Source organism: Neovison vison, chromosome 2 (genome assembly GCF_020171115.1).
Source record: "Neovison vison isolate M4711 chromosome 2, ASM_NN_V1, whole genome shotgun sequence".
Classification (NCBI taxonomy): domain Eukaryota; kingdom Metazoa; phylum Chordata; class Mammalia; order Carnivora; family Mustelidae; genus Neogale; species Neogale vison.
Window position 1 is genome coordinate 79,317,173 of NC_058092.1, and position 22,763 is coordinate 79,339,935.

The 22,763-nt window shown below is 38.9% G+C and overlaps 1 protein-coding gene across 2 annotated transcripts in view; it reads right to left on the reverse strand.

The window, feature by feature from the left end:
• DIPK1A (divergent protein kinase domain 1A) overlaps positions 1-22,763 on the reverse strand; it is a 128,752-nt gene that overhangs the window by 50,955 nt on the left and 55,034 nt on the right. The window contains exon 1 of one of the 2 annotated variants that reach the window (XM_044238691.1): positions 2,484-2,560. The exons of the other annotated variant lie outside the window; for it this stretch is intronic. The gene's annotated coding sequence lies outside the window, so the exon portion shown is untranslated. Of the gene's footprint in view, positions 1-2,483; positions 2,561-22,763 lie in introns of those variants that run through there. 2 annotated transcript variants of the gene reach the window in all.

Below are 22,763 nucleotides of genomic sequence, written 5' to 3' on the forward strand. Positions count from 1 at the left end.
GGGAGGAGAAGGTTGTTCTCATGCCTGTTTATACAACATCCATTCTACAGCCCACATGGATCAAGGGATAACGTCAACTTTCAAGTCTTATTATATATGAAATACATTTCATAAGGCTATAGTTGCCATAGATAGTGATTCCCCTGATGGCCCTGGGCAAAGTCCATTGAAAACCTCCTAGAAAGGATTCACCATTCTACATGCCATTAAGAACATTCATGATCCATGGGAAGAGGTCACAATGTCAACATGAACAGGAGTGTGGAAGAAGTTGATCCCAGCCCTCATGGATGACTTGGTGGGCTCAGGGCTCCAGTGGAGGCAGAACAGCAGATGTGGTGGAAACAGTGAGAGGACTGGAAGCAGCAGGAGAGCCTGAACATGTGATTGGATGGCTGCGATCTCCTGATCGAACTTTCACAGCCGAGGGGCTGCTTCTTATGGATGAGAAAAGACAGTGGTTTCCTTTCTTCTCCTTTTTTTTTTTTTTTTTAAGATTTTATTTATTTATTTGACAGAGAGAGACACAGCAAGAGAGGGAACAGAAACAGGGGGAGTGAAAGAGGGAGAAGCGGGCTTCCTGCAGAGCAAGGAGCCCAGCAGGGGGCTCCATCCCAGACCCCTGGGATCATGACCTGAGCGGAAGGCAGACGCTTAAGGACTAGCTACCCAGGCGTCTCAAAACAGTAGTTTCTTGAGCTGTAATCTACTCCTGGTGAAGATGCTGTGAAGATGGTTGAAATAATAACAGACAATTTAGAATATGACACGTACTTAGTTGATAAATCAACCAACTCCAGATTTGAAAGAAATTCTACTTCAGGTAAAATGTTATCAAACAGCATCACATGCTACAGAGAAATTGTGAAAGGAAAAGTCCGTTGATGCAGTAAACGTCATTGTTGCCTTATTTTAAGGAACTGTCACAGCCACCCCAACCTTCAGCAGCCACCACCCTGTCAGTCAGCAGCCATCAACATAAGGCAAAACCCTCTGCCAGCAAGATTACAACTCACTGAAAGTTCAGATGGTGGTTAGCACTTTATAGCAAGAAAGTATTTCTCAACTAAGGCATATACATTTTTTTTAGACATAATGCTACTGCACACTTAATAGACCATGGTAGAGTGTAAACATAACTTTTATAGGCACTGGGAAACAAAAAACTTCATTTGACTCACTTTATTGCGACATTCCCTTTATTGCACTGGCCTGGGATCAAACCCAGGGTCTCTCTGAGGTATGCTTGCACTTGGATTTAGAGGAGGAAACAAGGATGGGTCAATTACTGTAGTTGTAATTTCATACACAAAAACTAAAGAATGAGGGGCACCTGGCTGGCTCAGTTGGAAGGGTGTGTGAGTCTTGATCTCCGGGTCATGAGTTCAAGGCCCATGTTCGGTGTAGAGATTATTTAATAAATATATATTTAAAAAAAAAAAAAGTAAGGAATTAAGGAGTACGTTCCTTTCAGAGCCTACAAAGTGCTTCAGCATTCCTCTCCCTGGCAGAGCATTCCCTTTATGCAGTCTAGGTAACTAAAGCAGTTGTCTCTGCCTTCTTTGTACAAATAAATCACAAGTGGTGACGCAGGACCGCTCCATCATGAATAAGAACTGAGGGCAAGTTCCTTTCCGTTCAGTTCTTGTTGATTCAGAGCAAATACACAACTCAGTGTGGTTAAACATTCTTTTTCTCGACACGTGGGTGTTTGAAAAATTTTATCAGTACTTTGCTTTTAAAATTCTCACCTAACCACAAATTCTTTAGGCCACAAAGGAATTTAAAGGACTCCTATTTATTCACCCTAAAAATTATAATTCATTATTTCTCAAAGTGCATCCCACTGATCTCTTGAATCAGAATCAGCTGATGTCATTTTTTTAAAAATGCTGGTTGCCAACATCTACTGCCTGACCTAATGAATCAGAATCCTTAGTGATGAAACCTGGGAATATGCATTTTAAAAACCCTCTAGATTATTCATATTAAATTTAGGGGAAAACAGTTATGGACAAAAGCTAATAGATAACAACTTCTCAGGGGAAACACCTATTGGCTTACTAAAATGAGATTATATTGAACAGCTACTTTACTGGCAAGAGTGCCTGAAGCAGAATGCATCATTCAAGGTCCTTTCTGTTGCGAGATTTCATAAATAACATGATTTATTAGTAATACATAATAATAACTATTATTAAGAGGAATGTGCTATAGTTCTTAAAAACTTGAACCAATAATTTAGTCATTTACGATTAGATTTCTGTTTTGTTTTGTTTTTTAAAGAACTGAAGAACCCCACGTGGTAGGTTTGTATACCCTCCGCTGCGGCTGCATACACAGCAGTTTCATCACCACAAGGGTCAGGCCCATGTTGCCCTTTTATAACCACATCCACCTTTATCCTCTGTGCCTTTTCCCTGGCAGCCAACAATCAGTTCTCCATCTCCACCGTCTGAGGAAGGTTATATAAATGGACTCACACAGTATGCAAACTTTCAGGGCTGGCTTTTCTCACTCAGCATCTTTTCTTGGAGTCTTACAGGCTGTTGTATGTCTCCATCGTTCCTTCCTGTTTTATTGCTGAGTCATATTCCACCATATGTACACACCAGTTTGTTTAACCTCACTTATTGAAGGACTGCTGGGCCAATTCCAGTTTTAGAGGATTACAGATAAAGCTACCGTCAACATTCCTCTATAGGTGTTTGTGAAAATAAATTTCCATTTCTGTGGAAGAGACAGACACCCAAGAGTGTCACTGCTAAATCGTATGGTGGTGATGGGTTTAGTTTTTAAAAGAACTGCCACACTCTTTCCCCAAGTGGCTCTACTGTTTTACACCCCTCCAGCAATGTGCGAGGGTCCAGTTTCTCCAGAGCCTCATCAACTTTTGGTACACTCACTGATTTCACTTTGTTTTAATCCCTGTACGTTTTACAAATGAGTGATACATATCAATATAAAGATATTTATGATTTCATCCTGGATTTAGGATGAAAACATTTAGGCTCCTGTCCCCTCTCCAGCACTTATTAACATGGACAAACTTTAACTTAAAACTCTTAAGTTGTGATAGGTTCTTGGAGGTTAGTTTCATACGTAATAGTTTTCTATATATGTGTGTGTGTGTTTTACAGTTTTATAGCATTTGTTTATAGTTCAGTATAGTTTATACCATAGTATAGTTTTATAGTTTATATAGTATGTGTTTTTACAGTTTTATATACATGTGTATGTATGTATGTGTGTGTGTGTGTTTGTGTATATGCCAAACATTCATGGAATATTTATTTTTTTATTTGAGGGAGAGAGACAGAGATAGCAAGAGAGAGAGCACAAGTCGGGAGAGGGAGAAGCAGGCTCCCACCAAGCAAGGAACCCAGTTCAGGGCTCAATCCCAGGTCCCTGGGATCATGACCTGAGCTGAAGGCCAATGCCCAACCTATTGAGTCACCCAGGTGCCCCCATTCATGAAATTTTTAAAGAGAACAAAACATCTCCCTTTATTGATCTCAAGAATTCCTTTAGACCTAAGTGGAGAAAGACAGAGAAAAGAAGTATTCCATGAAAATATAAATGTCATTTTCAAAATACTACAGAATATCAGACACCTATAAACATGTTTTACCTACTTGAACCTTCAGGTCCCGCATACTCTTCCCTCCAAGGCTTGATGAGTTCAAAGATCTAGAGTCCAACATCCTCTTTAAAAATTTCTCCAAAACCCAAGTGGTCATGAAAAGCTATAAGTCAGAAGCTAGGTTTAATAAAACACATGCACGTTTTTTCCCTGATATATCACCAGCCATAATACCACGTAAACATACGTGAATATAGGGAGCCACAGAGTTAATTAGGTCATTATTTCCGGTCACCTTGCTCATGCCAAAAATATCAGCTTGCTTGCTTTTCCTTCCCTCCCTACCTCCTTCCCTTGAAGAAGTTTCCTTCCTTCTTCCTTCCCTTAATGACTTGTGGGGTGTGTGTGTGTGTGTGTGCACTTCTTTTTTTTTCAACTTTTTATTTAAATTCCAGTTAGTTAACATACAATATCATATTAGTTTCAGGTATACAATATAGTGATCCAACACTTCCATACATTACCCAATGCTCATCACTAGCGTGCTCCTTAGTAGGGGGTAAAATTCAATCCTGACTCAGCACAATGGTGATTTATACAGTTGATTCCCAACCTCCTCGATTGGTGTGTGAGCTAGGGTTAGAGGTGGGTCAAGATACTGGTTGCCTCAACCTCAGGCCAGTGACCTCCTGTCACGAGTAACCCTATCTGTTTACCCTAGTATTTTACAAATTATCATTCTCTTTCATGCCAAATGTGAAAAACATGGGGAAATACCAGTCTATTCATTAGTCTCCCTAGTTGGAGAACATTTCTGCTTTGAGACTACTACAAAGATGGATCCTGAGTCAGTAAATAAAGATAGCAAAAATACCCAATTTATTTTCCCTATTTTCAGTCTCTTTGTATCAATTAGGGTGAAACTAGGTACTGTGCATGCGCATAGTGTACTTTTTATAAGAGAATTTAGTCTCTAAAATTCCTTCTAGTTCCATGAACTGTAACCAAACTACTTTATTGAACTGACAAATAAGGGCAACATAATTGTAACCATGCCATATATAAGTATTTAAGATATCATAGAGCCCAAGGCCTCCATTACTTCTCTCACAGTGACCGCTGTCAGAGGCTTGCATTTTGCCCCTTTCTGACTATCTCCTCTAGAAGGTATCTTTCTTTCTCCTCCTGCCAGGACTTCCTTCTCATTTTGCCAAACTTAGAAAATAAAGAACAAATCATCACTGTCATCCTGGAAAAAAAGTAAGATAACTGGCAAGTCTTAAGTCTCTAAATCCAACATGCGCACAAATGGGTTATCTTGTCATACAGACTTTGAGACATTCAAGCAAAACATACAATTTTTTGAAATCAGAGAAAATCAGCGAAATGATTATAATATGCAGAGAATATAAGGCACACTGATACTCCATCCTACAATTTCTTTCATTTGTCTTTCTGACTTCCCATTTGGGAAAGAAAGGGATTGAAAGGGTAGAAAAAGTAGGAGCAAAAATCAATGGAGATGAACAGGTACCTAAAACAGTGCCTCACACAGACTAGGTGATCAATAAATAAGTGTCAAGTGAATGGATTAATGGGCATGAAAGGTAAGAAAACTCTTGAAATGTGGCAGTGGGGGGAAAAGCATGAAGGTGTTAAACAATGGCTTGAACTAGGTGTTTGTATCATCAACACTTCAATTACATACACATGAAGCTCTTGAATACGAATGTTTCATTAAAATAGGAATAGCAGGGGCACCTGGGTGGCTCAGTCAGGTGAGCAGCCAACTCTTGGTTTCAGCTCAGGTCGTAATCTCATGGGTCAGGAGATGGAGCCCTGCAGGGGCTCCTCACTCAGGGAGTCTATCTGAAGATTCTCTCCCTCTGTTCCTCCCCCAACTCATGAGCACACACATGTGTGTTCTTGCTCTCTCCCAAATAAATTTTTAAAATAAATAAATAAATAAGATGATACAGGAACAGGAAGCCTGAGGGAGGCAGTAAAGGAGTGAGGGAGGAGGAATATGGCAAAGGAGGTCAGGACAGGAATGAGAGATCACACATAAGTAGGTGAGCACATGGGGCACCTGGGTGACTCAGTCAGTTAAGCATATGTGACTTTGGTCCAGGTCATGATCTTAGGGTCCTTAGGGTTCTATCAGGCTCCATGCTCAGTGGGGAGTCTGTTCGTCCCTCTCCCTCTCCTTCTGCCCTTCCCCCTTGCTTGTGCTCTCTTTGTCTCTTTCACAAATAAATAAAATCTTTAAAAAAAAAAGAAAGAAAGAAAGTGAGCACACAGCCCCACAACCCACACAACCCACTAGACTTCTTTTTTAAAAAAAAAATTTTTTTTTATTTTTTAAATTTCTTTTCAGTGTACCAGAATTCATTGTTTATGCACCACACCCACCACTGGACTTCTGACCAGTGTTTGCGGTGTTCAAGGCCCAGTCTCTATTTTTCTTCCTCATCATTCTTTGCTCTAACAGCCTGGTGCTAGGCCACAGAGCATCTGCAGCTCCATTTCCACCACACCTTCAGGGCAGCAGGACTGGGGACCCAGGATGTTGAAATGGAATGTCCACATGTGTATGCCAATATGTGCATGAGTACACATTTTTACTTAATATTTACAGACTTCAGAGCCATGTCAAAGTAGTTTACTGAAGGGAAAGGAAGAAATTCACACACACACACACACACACACTTACATACACATGCCCCCCACAAATTTATAATCTCTCCCTATAAAATATAATTATGGAAAAATTTGGTATCATTCATTACCAATTAATAAGCATAAAAAGAACCAAAACACAGTCTAGTGAAAAAAATAATATGGTGACTTCATTTTACTTACAATGGATCTTAAAGCAATTTACAGTCTCCTCTAATAACAGTGATGACAAGAATAGTAAGAATAGTTGGCATCTATTCAATATTTTCACCATGCCAACTATTGCCTTGAGAAATGGAAGGCTCAGTCAGTAGAGCATGGGACTCCTGATCTCGGGGTCATGAATTCAAGCACCATGTTGGGCAGAGAGCTTCTTGGAAAAAAAAAAAGAACTGGAAGAGACATCAACAGATCATCAAAGAACACTCATACATTGTTGGTGAGACTGCAAATGGTACAGCCACTTTGAAAAACCTTTGGCACTTTCCTAAACATAGAGTTGTCATCTGACCCAGGAATTCCACTCCTATCTATATGCCCCTCAAAATCAGAAAATCTATGTCCACACAAAAATCTGTATACAAATGTTAATAGCATTACTCACAATAGCAAGAAAAAAATTTCCAATGTTCATTAATCAAGGAGTGGATAAACAAAATGTTGCATACTATACAATGGAATATATTTTTTAAAGGTTTATTTATTTATTTACTTGACAGGCAGAGATCACAAGTAGGCAGAGAGACAGGCAGAGAGAAAGGGGGAAGCAGGCTCCCCGCTGAGCAGACAGCCTGATGCGGGGCTCGATCCCAGGACCCTGGGATCATGACCTGAGCCGAAGGTAGAGGCTTTAACCCACTGAGCCACCCTGGCGCCCCTATACAATGGAATATTAGTCAGCAACAAAAAGGAAGCGATGTATTGGCATGTGTTCCAACATCGATAAACCTTGAAATCATTATGCTAACTCAAAGAGGTCAGACAAAAAAGCCACATATTGAATGACTCCATTCATATGAAGTGTCTCCAACAGGCAAATCCAAAGAAACAGAAAGATTAGTGGTTGCCAGCAGCTGACAGGAGGGAGGAATGGGGTGTGGTTGCTAATGGGTGCTTTTAAAAAATGTTTTAAAAATAGATAATAGTGATAGTAGCTTTTATTCAACATGGTACTGTAAACCCTAGCCACAGCAATTAGACAACATAAAGAAAAGGCATCCAAATTGGTAAGGAAGAAGCAAAACTTTCACTATTTGCAGATGACAGGATACTATATATAGAAAACCTGGAAGACTCTATCAAAAACTACTGGAACTGATAAACAAATGCAATAAACCACAGGACACAAAATCAACCTACAGAAATATGTTGCATTTTTATATACCAATAATGAAGCAGCAGAAGGAGAAATTAAGAAACCAATCCCACTTACAAATGCACCAAAAATAATAAGATACCTAGGAATAAACCTAAAAGAGGTGAAAGACTTATACTCTGAAAATTATAAAACACTGACTAAAGAAATTAAAAACAACACAAGGAAATGGAGAGGCAATCCATCTTCATGGATTGGAAGAACAAATACTGTTAAAATACCTATACAACCCAAAGCAATCTATAGATATGATGCAACAGCATTTTTTACAGTACTAGAACAATACTAAAATTTATATGGAACCGCAAAATATCCCCAAAAGCCAAAGCAATCTCAAAAAAGAGAAAGTAAAGCTGGTGGCATCACAATCCTGGACTGCAAGTTATGTACGAAGTTGTAGTAATCAGAATAGTCTGGTACTGGCACAAAAACTGACACACAGATCAGCAGAAGAGAATAGAAATGAACCCACAACTATAAGGTCAATTAATCTTTAAGAAAACAGTAAAGAACCATGAGAGACTATGGACTCTGAAAAACAATCTGAGGGGTTTGAAGTGGCGGGGGGGTGGGAGGTTGGGGTACCAGGTGGTGGGTATTATAGAGGGCACAGCTTGCATGGAGCACTGGGTGTGGTGAAAAAATAATGAATACTGTTTTTCTGAAAATAAATAAATTGGAAAAAAAAAGAAAACAGTAAAGAACATCCAACAGAAAAAAGTCTCTTCAACAAATGGTGTTGGGAAAACTGGACAGCTATAAGCAAAAGAATGAACCTGACCATTTTCTTACACTGTACACAAAAATAAATTAAAAATGGATAAAGGACCTCAATGTGAGATTCGAAACCATAAAAATCCTAGAAGACAGCATAGGCAGTAACTTCTCTGACATCTGTCATAGCAAATTTTTTCTAGCTAGGTCCCTGAGGCAAGGGAAACAAAAGCAAAAATAAACTATTGGAACTTCATCAAAATAAAAGGCTTCTGCATGGTGACGGAAACAACCAACAAAGAGTAAAGGGTTACTATCCAAAATATATAAAGAACTTATTCAACTCAGGGTGGCTGGCTGGCTTAATCTATAGAGCAGGCAACTCTTGATCTCAGGGTCGTGAGCTCAAGCCCCATATCAGGCATGAAGTCTGATTTAAAAAAAAAAAAAATAATATATATATATATATATACACACACACACACACACACACACACACACACACAACTCAACACCAAAACCCTTAAATAGTCCAATTAAAAAATGGGCAGAGACATGAATAGACATTTCTCCAAAGAAGGCATCCAGATGGCCAACAAACATATGAAAAGATGCTCAGCATCAGTTACCATCATGGAAAGGAAAATCAAAACTACAATGACATACCACCTCACACCTGTCAAAATGGCTAAAATCAACAACACAAGGAACAACATGTGTTGGCAAGGATGTGGCAAAAAAGGAATACTTTTGCACTGTTGGTGGGAAAGAACACTGATGCAGCCACTCTGAAAAAAAAACAGTATAGAGGTTTCAAAAAGTAAAAATAGTACTGCCCTACAATCCAGTAGTCAAATTACTTTGTTTTTACCCCAAAATACAAAAAACACTAATCCAAAGGGATCATGTACTCTTATGTTTATAGCAGCATTATTTATAATAGCCAAGATATGAAAGCAGGCCAATTATCCATCAATTGATGGATAGATAAAGATGATGTGTATATATATACTATAGAATGTTATTAAGCCATAAAAAATAATGAAACCTTGCTATTTGCAATGACAAGGACGGAGCTAGAGAGTATAATGCTAAGCGAAATAAATCATACAGAAAAAGACAAATGCCCTTGAATTCACTGGTATGTGGAATTGAAGAAACATAACAAATGAGCAAATGGAAAAAGAGTGAGCGAGTGAGAGAAACCAAGAAACAGACTCTTAACTATAGAGAACTGATGGTTAGCAGAGGGTAAGTGGGTGGGAGATGGGTAAAATGGGTGATGGGGATTATGGACGGCACTTGTCCTGAAGAGCAGTGGGTGATGTATGGAAGTGGTGAATCACTCTACTGTAAATCTGAAACTAATATAATACTGTATGTTAACTAATTGGAATTAAAATTAAAAGCTTAAAAAATGGTGATGGTGGTACAAATCTGTAATTATACCAACCACCACTGATTGTATGCTTAAAAAGAGTGAGTTTTATAGTATATGAATTTTATCTTAATAAAAAGTGGCTATTGGGGGTGCCTGGGTGGTTCAGTGGGTTAAGCCTCTGCCTTCGGCTCAGGTCATGATCTCAGGGTCCTGGGATCAAGCCCCGCATTGGGCTCTCTGCTCAGCAGGGAGTCTGCTTCCCCCACCCACCCCCGCCTGCCTCTCTGCCTACTTGTGATCTCTCTCTCTGTTAAATAAATAAAATTTTAAAAAATAAAGTGGCTATTAAAAATAATCACATTGAAAAAATCAGATTTGATCCATCTTTAGTAATATGAATAAATGAATCGACCACAACAATTTTCTAATTTTTCTTAAAGATTTTTAAAAATGAGGTTTACAGTCTCCCCCCCCCGGAGGGCATTCCAGTATTGTATGTCCTGAGAATGTTCCTTTTTTTTTTTTTTTAGGATTTTCTTTTCTTTTTTTTTTTAAGTAATCTCTAACATGCTTCATGAGGCTTGAACTTACAACCCTGAGATCAAAAGTCACACACTCTTCCCGCTAAGCCAGCCAGGTACCCCAAGAATGTTCTTTTTTAGAACTTCCTAGGGAAGTTAAGGTTTCCTTCTTTCCTAGGGATTAATTCTTTGGCTAATGATAGAAAGAGGAAAGGGTTCAGATTCCAGAATGCTTCCTTCTTTTTGGTGTAAAAGTCCCAGAGCAAGAATAATCTGAATTGACAATCTGGAACTTTTCAATAAATAAAACTGGAAAAATTTGAAGAGACAGTTTATAAAATTTTACCATTCACCCATCATTCTACACTAGAACAACAGATGTTTTCATTATTCTTTTTTCCCCTCTAATCATCCACATGTAATTCATTTTATACACAGCTGTAATCAGTGTGTATATAATTTTGTCTTCCTTTTCTCATTATACTGTAAACATGCTATGTTGTTAACATGGTTTTTTATAACAATCATTTTCAGTGTTGTAATAATTCATCCAATTGATGTATCATTATTTTCCTAACTCTTCCCCTTATGTTGATTTTAAAGTCATCTTTCCCCAATTTTTCTGTGTATAGACAAGCTGTATACAGATTTTTATAATTCCCTTCTTTTGAATTATTTCCTTAGGTTGTTCCTCAGCAGGAGCATTTCTGGGTTATACAGTATGAACACTTTTTAGTTTCATACTAAACTAGTATGAGTTTTCTAACACTATTTTGCACTGTGGTGTGTATGGGTGTGGGAAGATATAGACACATTAACAGACATAAAATGGTACTAAAGTCTCTACTATTGAATTTGATTTTGTAAAATGGAATCACATTTACTTTTTAGTTATAAAAACAGCAAATGTTCATTGTCAAACTTAAATAACTTATAAAGGATACAAACAGAAAGGGAAATTTGAGTTTACCTCAGTGTGAAATGTGATTTAATGATCAGAAGCTCTAAGATGCTTCACATAGAAACCCTACAGCCTGACAAAAGTCCGTGGAAGGAAAAAATATCCAAGTAGAGGCTGTGGGATGTGATGACCAGTGGGACAAGGAGAAGATATTGGGTTAACACATTCCACAAGGAAAAAGGCAGAAGCTGTGGTATGTTTTTGAGAGTAAAGAGATGAAAAGGCAGGCTAAGATAATCTCAGGGTACTCTAGACTGAGGGGATTGGCAGAAACACAGGGAGACACATCATATAAGCAATAAACAATCTCTCAGGCAAATTGAGTATCTAGAAGTATAAAAAAAATAATATTAAATATACAGAAAAAAATAAATTTTTCTCCTCTTTATACTATAAAGCCCAAAGATGAATGCTTATTGGTCTAACTTAGAAGGCCAGTTCTTAACTACAGACCACAGAACATTAAAAGTTTCTGATTTACAAGTCCATTCCTCAGTTTTGCATTTTCTGTCTCTGATGGAAAATGTTTTTCTTAAGCCAGCCAAAAATCAGGTTGCCGCCTTTTTTTTTTTTTTTAACCAACTGCCAAGTTGCCTCTTTGTAACCCTGCACTTTCCTAATCATTCCTATAACCCAATGTCAAGATTGTGCTTACCTACTGTCTTTATAATTTTAGTTTGCACTGGTCTGTAGATTGCTTGGTGAGTGCTCTAAACTGTTTGTGTGGGTATATTCTGTAACCTCAATAAGACCATAAACTCCAGGAAATGGCTTCCCTTCATTCTTATCTACCAATACAATGGACATTAAAATGTAGCTAGGTGATCACAGAATCTTGCCTAATGCTATGAGGAAAGAGGATGGAAAATAGCAATATCTGGCTTCACACTTAGATTATTTATACCACCAGCTATTCTGGAGTCTACCATTCTCTTAACTAAGTAGTGGTTCAAAGTTAAAGACCTTGGCCCTGAAAATATTGCCTATTACCTTTGCTTCATCTCCTAGCTCAGCTCAGTCCACCCCATCCCACCCCCATTCTACTGAATTTTATGCTGCAGAGATACCAAAGTATTAATGTTTCTGGAACACATGGTGCTTTTTCACATCTCTAGGCCTTTCATGTGCTTTCTTCTCACAGGAGTACCTTTTATCCACCTGAGTATCTGGATTATCTTTCCATTCTTTATATAACCCACTCTGAAGCCATCTCCTCCAGAATCCCCCATGTCCACCCCCAAAACTGTATGAGACTCTCTTCTGTTCTACCTCTCTATCTGGAACAAACTTCTACTGTTACACTGAGTGTACTGTATTGTAATTAACCTACTACATGTATTTATTCCATTAGACGAAATTCCAGGCTTAGTAAACATTTATCCAGGAAAGGAAGAATGGGAGGAAAGAATGGAGAAATAGAAGGAGGGTGATACAAGGAAGTTTCTGTGACTCCCTCTAAGCAGGAACCATGTCCTACCCATCTCCATATCTCCAGGGAGTAGGGCAGGTCTTAGGACATACAGTACTTACCAAATGTATGATAAATTGTTTTGACATAAATCTTAAAGGAATAAAAAATAAAACACCTTGGCATAAAATTCTTAAAGGAAAAACTGCCATTAATCAAAACAATGTATTATTTGAGCCAAATCAATTGTGGTACACATAAGCACATTAAGGACCCAGTTTGAGACTCTATAGATCTTAGTGTTAAGAACTAAGCCAGACACTAAGAATTCAAAAATGTATGAGACATAATTTTCTCCCTGAAAGGGCTCACATTTTAGGTGAGGAATCAGGTTCATAAAAAGATAATTACCATATAACATGACAAAACCTATATCCAGGACACATTTAGCATATGAGGGCACAAAGAAGACACATACATTATGTGGCTGGAGGTAATGATGGTGGGGAAAGGGGGGAATTCGGGAAAGGCTTTCTGAAGAAGATGGTCCCTGAGCTCAATCTTAAATGACCAAGACATGCGTTAATATGTTTGGTTGATGAGTTTGTCTGCGAAGGGGACTACTTGCTCTATGGTTGAAGTATCCTCCTAGGAAATTACTCATTCATTCTAGAGGGAACTGAATCCTAGGTTGGCACTGGAGCGGCAGGCAATACTCTGTCTTCAACTGGACCAGATGATGAACCAAATAGAACTGGGTCTCAAAGGACATTGTGCATCAGAGCATGGGGATGGCAGAAGACTTTACCAGAGCAGCCAGAGTATAAGAGGAAGCAAAGAGGTGTGGGATGTGATGGCAGAGATAAAAACACTCAGAGACCCAGGCTGGAGGAAATGGCTACCCCTGAAGTAGCCCAGAAAACTGTATTCCAAGACAGACTCCAGCTATCTCTGGGGACTCTGACTTAGTTGGAAAAGAGTTTGGAGGAAGACAGAGTTTCCACAGTTGGGAGGCTAATGCAAAGCCAGAGAAATATCTACTTGCTGTTCTTATTATTTTAAAACCCAGGTTACTTTGTCCTATGATGTGTAAGAAAAGTATGAGACACTATTCCAGCCACCAAAGAGTTTACAACTGTGTTGGAAAGCAATTGTTTTCATTTTTAAGTGCTACAGAAACACACTCAAGATAGAAGAATTATGAAAGATTTCCCAGAAAAGGAGGGAATGAAAGTAGAATGCAAAGATGAAAATATCAAACCAAGCCCAGAGGATATTTACAGAAAACATATTTGTTTAAAAAAAAAATGAAGTAAGGGGCGCCTGGGTGGCTCAGTCAGTTAAGCATTCAACTCTTGATTTCAGCTCAGGTCATGATCTCAGGGTCCTGGGATCAAGCTCCATGTCAGGCTCTGCACTCAGTGGGGAGTCTGTTTGAGGATTCTTTCTCTCCCTCTCCTTCTGCCCCTTCTCTTGCTTGTGTGCTCTCTCTAAATTAAGTAAATAAATCTTAAAAAAAAAAAACTGAAGTAAAATAAACTAGCAAAAACAAGTCTGCTAATTAGGAGAATTTGGTGGTAGAGAGTTAAAAATAAGACAACATGCTCCATTCTAAGGGCCCTTCAGGATGGTAGGAGACTGGCTACCCAGGAGCTGGACTCAGGCAGGACAGCAGCTCTGGGGTAAAGTCTCAGGCAGAATGTCTTGGAAGTAAGATCACAGTCCAGAGAAAGATAATTCCTTAGGGCTGGGCAGTAGTAAGAACTGGATAAAAAGTGAAGGGCCTACCAGATTCTGACAGATGAGGTCAGGGGAGGTGTCTGGAAAGACTTCCTGAGTCAGAAGTAGCATGTACAGAGAACTATCCAAGGAGTCCTCAAGCAAGAGGTGAGCTGTTAACAGTCCCCAGCTGGAGCAGACAGGCTCCCAACAAAAGTGCTTGACATTAATTATCTTATGTTGCCCAGTGTTGGCAGGCAGGGAATGAACAAGTGGAACTATCCAGAGCCAGCAAGAGAGCAAGACAGCAAGACAGTGTTTTGCATTCCTCTTCAGTTATTTGAGAAGCAGGGGTGACCAGTGGGCTAGAGATGATGGTGCCTGTTACGTGTGGGTGTGGCTAACAATGTGATCCTACCTCCATTTTCAAGCGTCGAAACAGGATGGTTGCTAAGAAGCCCAGGCAAATCACTGACAAAAAAGGTACAAGGCAAGAGAATTCTGTTCTCAACCCCTTGACTCTCCAAATTACCTGGAAATCCACCACAATCAATGGTCATCAGAATGCCCCCTTATTGTCTACCTCAGGCTGGAAGACATTGCACAAGGGTATTAAGATGTCACATTTGTCTTATGGTCTGCTTTTAAAATTAAAGAATTTTTGAAGTTGAAAAAGGTCAACATTTTAAATGTTTCCCTTTATACTGTTTTAGCTAATACCATATTTTGAATAACATATGCATTCTCTCATTTAACTATTCCTTGAAATCTTAATTGTTTTTGGTTCTTCCTTGTTCCACTATTTTTTACACCCTTTTTTCTTGCTTAGCAATATCATTTTCATCAAATTTTTAGTTTTTTTTCATTGAAAATAATACATGCTCATTTTAAAAGTTGAAAAATAAAAGAAAATTAAAAATCATGGTCTCATAGTAATCATTTGTTTAACACTTTAAAGTATTTCCTTTCAATCTTTTTTTCTGAGAAGTTTTTCTTTTCTTAATTACTGCACTGTAATGTTATTTATTTGAATTTCTTGCGGTAAACAGTGCCTGAGGGAGAAGATTTTCCAGATGAATTGTTTGTGCCCAATTACACAATTTTGTCCAGTGGGAATAACAACTCATGAGGAAATTGTTTGCTTTTAAGTTAATCCAGATACCACAAGATACACATTCTTTCAGACTCATCAGTGTCCTCTCTTCCATCCATGTGGTTTGCTAGGATGAGGACTGTACTAAAAACCTGTGCGGCCTTCTGTTTACTGGTAGTTGCTTAGGAACTCTGCCAAGCCTTTCATAACATATATTCTGTTCTTAAGTTCTTCATTTTGTTTGTTTGTTTTTTTTTTAAGATTTTATTTATTTATTTATTTATTTGACAGGCAGAGATTACAAGGAGGCAGAGAGGCAGGCAGAGAGAGAGAGTGGGAAGCAGGCTCCCCGCCGAGCAGAGAACCCGATGCGGGACTCGATCCCAGGACCCCGAGATCATGACCTGAGCCGAAGGCAGCAGCTTAACCCACTGAGCCACTCAGGCGCCCAAGTTCTTCATTTTGATTTGTTTTTCAGTCAACTAGATTTTTTTTTCCCAAGAGGTTATGTGAATTGTTGGCAAGGTTCTGAACCCTGCTACATAGGAATATCTCTTATCTTCATGAATGAAACAAAATGCATCCAGGGATCACACTGTAGTCACCATCTTCTCTCCTGAAAACTGGCTCACCTTCTGACTTCTGATATCATCCATAGCTACCAGCTCTCCCACAGTTTTCATCTTTTATTTTTCCCTATGTTCCCAGAACATTTCTCAAATGTATTCTCCACTATCATTGCTTCAGTATACTTCAGCATGAATTCTACCTTTTACTGTCTCCAATTTATATTTTAATTCTGCTACTACATGTTCAGTTTACATATACCTGTACATCCTTACTGCCCTCTTCTCATCTTAGCCTTCTTGTGCTTTTGTTTTTATGCTTCAGTTCAAGAAGGACAGGTCTGCCTGCACCAACAAATGATAGCAGAAAAGTTCCAAAATTTCTTAGAGTTCTTATACTAAATACTATTCAGAGTTCTTCTTCCTTTAAATCTGCATAATGATGTTCCCCTTCACTTGTTCTAAAAGTTTTATAAGTCCTGGGAAGGGGAGCTGAGATGGCATAGTAGGAGATCCCTAGGCTTGCCTCATTCCTTGAACACAACAAGATAAATATCAAATAATTTTGAATATCCAAGAAGTTGAACTAAGGACTGAAAGAACAAACCACACAACTAGGGGAGAGGAGCCCACATTGTGGAAGGTGGGAGGTGCAGAAATGTGGTTTGGGGGAGAAACAGATCAGGGCTGCTGTGAAATGGAGAGAGCCCTGATTATGGAGAGAGAGAAACAAAGAGAAGCACCCAGGGGATTGCATAAGGAAAACAGTTCCTTGAAGTATGGAAAAACAAGAGGAGCTGATTTTTATAAGTTTTTACAACCATTGGGCTCAAAGACTGAAGTTTCATAGGTCATGGCAGAGCTGGTGTGGAGCTCTAAGGGCACTGCCGTGCTTCTGTGGAGAAGGGCACATAGCCCAGGGGGTGATGGCACAATCTGAGGGATGCACTGGCAGAGATGGTTCTCTCTTTGTGGAGCCCATGCAGGATATGTGGCATTTCTTCTCTGGGGACAAAAGACCCAGCAGGCACCATTTCCCTCCCCCTGCCACTCAGCACAGGCACAGAGATACCTGCTGAGGGCACCTAACCTGGACACTGGCTCTTTGCTGTGGTTTACTTCAAACTCCACACTGCTGCACTTTGGTGCAACTGCCCTTCTGGGATAAACCTGCATCAGTCCCAGAAGAGTAAGACCCTTCCCCAGAGACCAGTAAGAGTCTCCACCATGCCAGGTTTCTAAAGTCTGGAGTTTAAAACTCAGCTGGGCTACTTGGGAAAGAGTCCAAGGGGCAGATGGCCCAGACACAGACAGGGTGAAGGCAGAAATCTAAGGGACACCTGGGACATAGGAGAGGGGGATTGCTCCTCCTAATTCTAGGAGGGCTTTCCAGATAGCAGTGGGCATCCTCAGGGGATGAGGAAGGGGGCTGGTGCCATTTCTCTACACTGCCCCTCGGCATAAACTTACTTCATAAGCAGCACAGCAACAATGGTAGCAGTGTAAACCACTTACACCAAGCCCCGTCCGCTGTGCTCTGCAGGGGCTGCTTTCCTCAGGCAAGTGTGCCTGAGTATGAGCCTGTCTTTGCCACCTTATTTTAATTTAGATTGTTTAAAAGATTTATTTACTTATTTCAGAGAGAAAGAGCAAGACCCTTCCCCAGAAGACCAGTACAGAGACCCCCACATTTACCATGTCTACTGACCAGAGTTCTAAAAGCTTCAGCTCTAAAGGAAATAGCATCAGGTCTCATTTAACAACCAAACCAGAGCACACCTAGTTAAAACTTGCCAAACTCTGGCCAAGGTCCAAACAGTCACTGCTGCAGGCAAGGAGAAACTCTGCAGAGGACTGACTTGAGGAAAAGAAGAGCCAAAACACAGCAACAGAGTGTACCCAGCATTGACCAGAGATATTTCCTGAAGTGCCAGGCCCTGGACTGTATATGACCTCTTCTTCAAAAAGCCATTACTCTCAGGAGCGGGAATCATAATAGGCTTTCCTAACACAGAGAAGAAGACAGAGATGTACACAAAATGCCAACATGGAGGAATTTATCCCAAAAGAAAGAACAAGGAAAGGTCACAGTCAGGGATCTAATTGAAACAGATGTAAGTAATATACCTCATCCAAAATTAAAAGCAATAATCATAAGCATACTAGTCAGGCTTGAGAAAAGCATAGAAGACACCAAAGAGTCCTTCACCACAGAGACAAAAGACCTAAAAACTAGTCAGGCCAAACTGAAAAAATGCAATAACTGGAATTCAAAACCAGCTGGGTGTAATGACCGCAAGGATGGAAGAAGAAGACTAATGAATAAGTAATATAGACAATAAAATTATGGAAAATAATGAAGCTGAAAAGAAGAGAGGAAGAATAATATTGAATCACAAAAGTGGACTCTGGAAACTCAGCAACTCCAAAAAGCACAATAACACTCATATCTTAGGAATTCCAGAAGGAGACAGGGAAAGGGGGCAGAAGGTTTATTTGAGCAAATTAGAACTGAAAACTTCCATAACCTGGAGAAGGAAACAGACATAGAAATCCAGGAGGCACAGAGAACTTCCATCAGAGTCAACAAAAGCAGGCCAACACCAAGATATATTGCAGTTAAATTTGCAAAATATAGAAATAAAGAAAAAAAATCCTAAGAGCATCAAGCCAAAGGAGTCCCTAACTTATAAGGGGAGACTGATAAGGTTAGCAACACCAGATCTATCCACATAAAACTTGGCAGGAAGAAGCAAGTGGCATGATATATTCAACATGCTGAATGGGAAAAATCTGCAGCCAAGAATACTCTATCCAGCAAGGCTGTCATTAAGAATAGAAGGGGAGATAAAGAGTTTCCCAGACAAATAAAAACTAAAGCAATTTATGACCACTAAAACAGCCCTACAAGAAATATTAAAGGGGACTCTCTGAGTAGGAAAGAAAGACCAAAAGCAACAAAGACTAGAAAGGAACAGGAAAAAACTCCAGAGACAAAAACAAAACAAGGAATATAATGGCAATAATTCATATCTATCAGTAACTACTCTGACTGTAAATGAACTAAATGCTCCAATCAAAAGACATAGGGTGTCCGAAAGAACAACAATAAGAAAAGATCCATCTATATACTGCTAGTAAGAGACTCATTTTAGACCTAAAGACACCTGCAGATTGAAAGTGAGAGGATGGAGAAACATTTATCATGCAAATGGATGTCAAAAGAAAGCCAGAGTAGCTATACTTATATCAGACAAACTAGACTTAAACCAAAGACTGTAACATGAGGTGAATAAGGGCACTATATCATAACGAAGGGGTCTATCCAACCTAACAATTGTAAGTACTTCTGCTTCCAACTTGGGAACACCCAGGCATATAAAACAATAACAAGCATAAAAGAACTCATTAATAATAATGCAGTAATAGTAGGGAACTTTAACATCCCATTTAGATCAACAGACAGATCATTAAGGCAGAAAATCAACAAGGAAACAATGGCTTTGAATGACACACTGGAACAGATGGGCTTAACAGATATATTCAGAACCTTACACTCTAAAACAGCAGAATAGGGGCGCCTGGATGGCTCAGTGGGTTAAGCCTCTGCCTTCAGCTCAGGTCATGATCTCAGGGTCCTGGGATCGAGCCCCACATTGGGCTCTCTGCTCAGCAGGGAGCCTGCTTCCCTTCCTCTCTCTCTCTCTCTGCCTGCTTGTGATCTCTGTCTGTCAAATAAATAAATAAAATCTTTAAAAAAAAAAAAAAAACACAGCAGAATACACATTCTTTTCAAATGCACATGGAACATTCTCCAGAATAGATCCCATACTAAGTCACAAATCAGGCCTCAACAAGGACAAAAAGAAAGAGATCATGGAGATCATGCCATGCATATTTTCTGACCACAACACTATGAAACTGGAAATCGATCACAAGAAAAAAATGTGGAAAGAGCAAAAATGCATGTAGGTTAAAGAGTGAATGGTTCAACCAGGAAATTAAAGAATGAATGGTTACTACCAAAGAATGAATGGTTCGACCAGGAAATTAAAGAAGAAATTAAAAAATATGGGACGCCTGGGTGGCTCAGTTGGTTGGACGACTGCCTTCGGCTCAGGGCGTGATCCTGGAGTCCCGGGATCGAGTCCCACATCAGGCTCCCAGCTCCATGGGGAGTCTGCTTCGCTCTCTGACCTTCTCCTCGCTCATGCTCTCTCTGTCTCTCTCTCTCAAATAAATAAATAAATAATCTAAAAAAAAAAAAATACATGGACACAAATGAAAATGAAAACACGATGTTCAAAAACCTCCAGCAAAAGCAGTCATAAGAAGGAAATATATAGCAATACAGGCCTACCTGAAGAAGCAAGAAAAATCTCACATATGCAAACTAACCTTGTGCCTAAAGGAGCTAGAAAAAGAACAAGTGAAGCCTAAAGCCATCAGAAGAAGCCATCTAATAATGATTAGAGCAGAAATAGCTGATATAGAAACTAAACAAAAAAAACAATAGAACTAATCAATCAAAGTAGGAGCTGGTTCTTTAATAATAGAATTGATAAACCCCTAGCCAATTTATCAAAAAGAAAAGGACCCAAATAAATAAAATTATGAATGAGAGGGGAGATATAACAACCAATACCACAGAAATACAAACCATTATAATAGAATATTATGAAAAATTAAATGCCACCAAGTCAGACAATGTGGAAGAAATGGATAAATTCCTAAAAACATACAAACTACCAAAACTGAAACAGGAAGAAATAGAAAAGTTGAACAAACCATTGACCAGCAAAGAAATTGAACCAGCAATCAAAAATCTCCCAACAAATAGAAGTCTAGGGCCAGATGGCTTCACAGGGGAATTCTACAAAACATTTAAATTCAAAACATTTAAATTTAAAGTTTAATATCTTTTTTCTCAAATTGTTCCAAAAATAGAAATGAATGACGGCTAATTGAATTTAAATTAAAAAACAAAACAACGCCCCCCAAAACCAAAAGAATAGAAACGGAAGGAAAACCTCCAAACTCATCATATGAGGCCAGCATTACCTTGATTCCAAAACCAGACAAAGATCCCACTAAAAAAAAGAATTACAGGCCAGTATCCCTGATGAACACTGATGCAAAAGTTGTCAACAAAATACCAGCAAATTAAATGTAATGGTACATATCATTCACCACAATTGAGTGGAATTTATTCTTGGGGTATAAGCGTTTTTTAATATTTGCAAATCAATGTGAAATACCACATTAATAAAATCAAGGATAAGAATGATATGATCCTCTCAATAGATGAAGAAAAAGTATTTAACAAAGAACAGCATCCACTCTTAATAAAAAACCTCAACAAATTAGGAATGCAGGAAACATCAACATCATAAAGGCCATGTATGAAAGACCTACAGCAAATACCATTCTCAATGGGGAAAAACTGAGAGCTCTTTCTCTACAGTCAGGAACAAGACAGGGATATCCACTCCCACCACTGTTATTTAACATAGTACCAGAAGTCCTAGCCTCCACAATCAGACAATAAAAAGAAAGAAACGGTATCCAAATCAGCAAGAAGAAGCCAAATTTCACTATTCACAGATGACATGATACTCTATGCAGAAAACCTGAAAGACTCCACCCAATAACTGCTAGAACTGATACACAAATTCAGTAAAGTTGCAGGATACAAAATCAACACACAGAAATCTGTTGCATTTCTATACACCAATAATGAAGCAGCAGAAAGAGAAATCAAGGAATCAACCCCATTTATAACTGCACCAAAAACCTTAAGATACTTAGGAATACACTGAACCAAAGAAGTAAAAGATCTATACTCTGAAAACTATACAACACATCTGAAAGAAATTGAAGATGACACAAAGAAATGGAAAAACATTCCATGCTCATGGATTAGAAGAAAAAATACTGTTAAAAGGTCTGTACTGTCGAAGCAATCTACACATTTCATGCAATCCCTGTCAAAACACCAAGAGCATTTTTCACAGAGCTGGAACAAACAACCCTAAAATTTGTATGGAACCACAAAAGACCCCAAATAACCAAAGCAATCTTGCAAAAGAAAAGGAAAGGCATCACAAGTCCAGACTTCAAGTTATATTACAAAGCTGAAGTCACCAAGACACTATGGTACCAGCACAAAAATTGACACATAGATCAGTAGAACGGAATAGAAAACCCAGAAATGAACCCACATCTATATGGTCAATTAATCTTCAACAAAGCAGGAAAGACTATGCAATGGGAAAAAGACAGTCTCTCAAACAAATGGTGTTGGGAAAACTGGACAGCAACATGCAAGAGAATGAAACTAGGCCACTTTCTTATACCATACAGAAAAATAAATTCAAAATGGATGAAAGACTTAAATGTGAGACAGGAAACCATCAAAATCCTAGGGAACACAGACAGCAACCTCTTTGACATTAGCTGTAGCAAGTTCTTACTAGAAATATCTCCAGAGGCAAGGGAAACAAAAGCAAAAATGAACTATTGAGACTTCATTAACATAAAAGGCTTTTGCACAGCAAAGGAGATAATCAACAAAGCTAAAAGGCAACTTACAAAATAGGAGAAGATATTTGCAAACGGCACATCTGATAAAGGGTTATATCCAAAATCTACAAAGAATCTGTCAAACTCAACACCCAAAAAACAAATAATCCAGTGAAGAAATGAGCATAAGACATGAATAGACATTTTTCCAAAGAAGACATCCAGATGGATAACAGACACA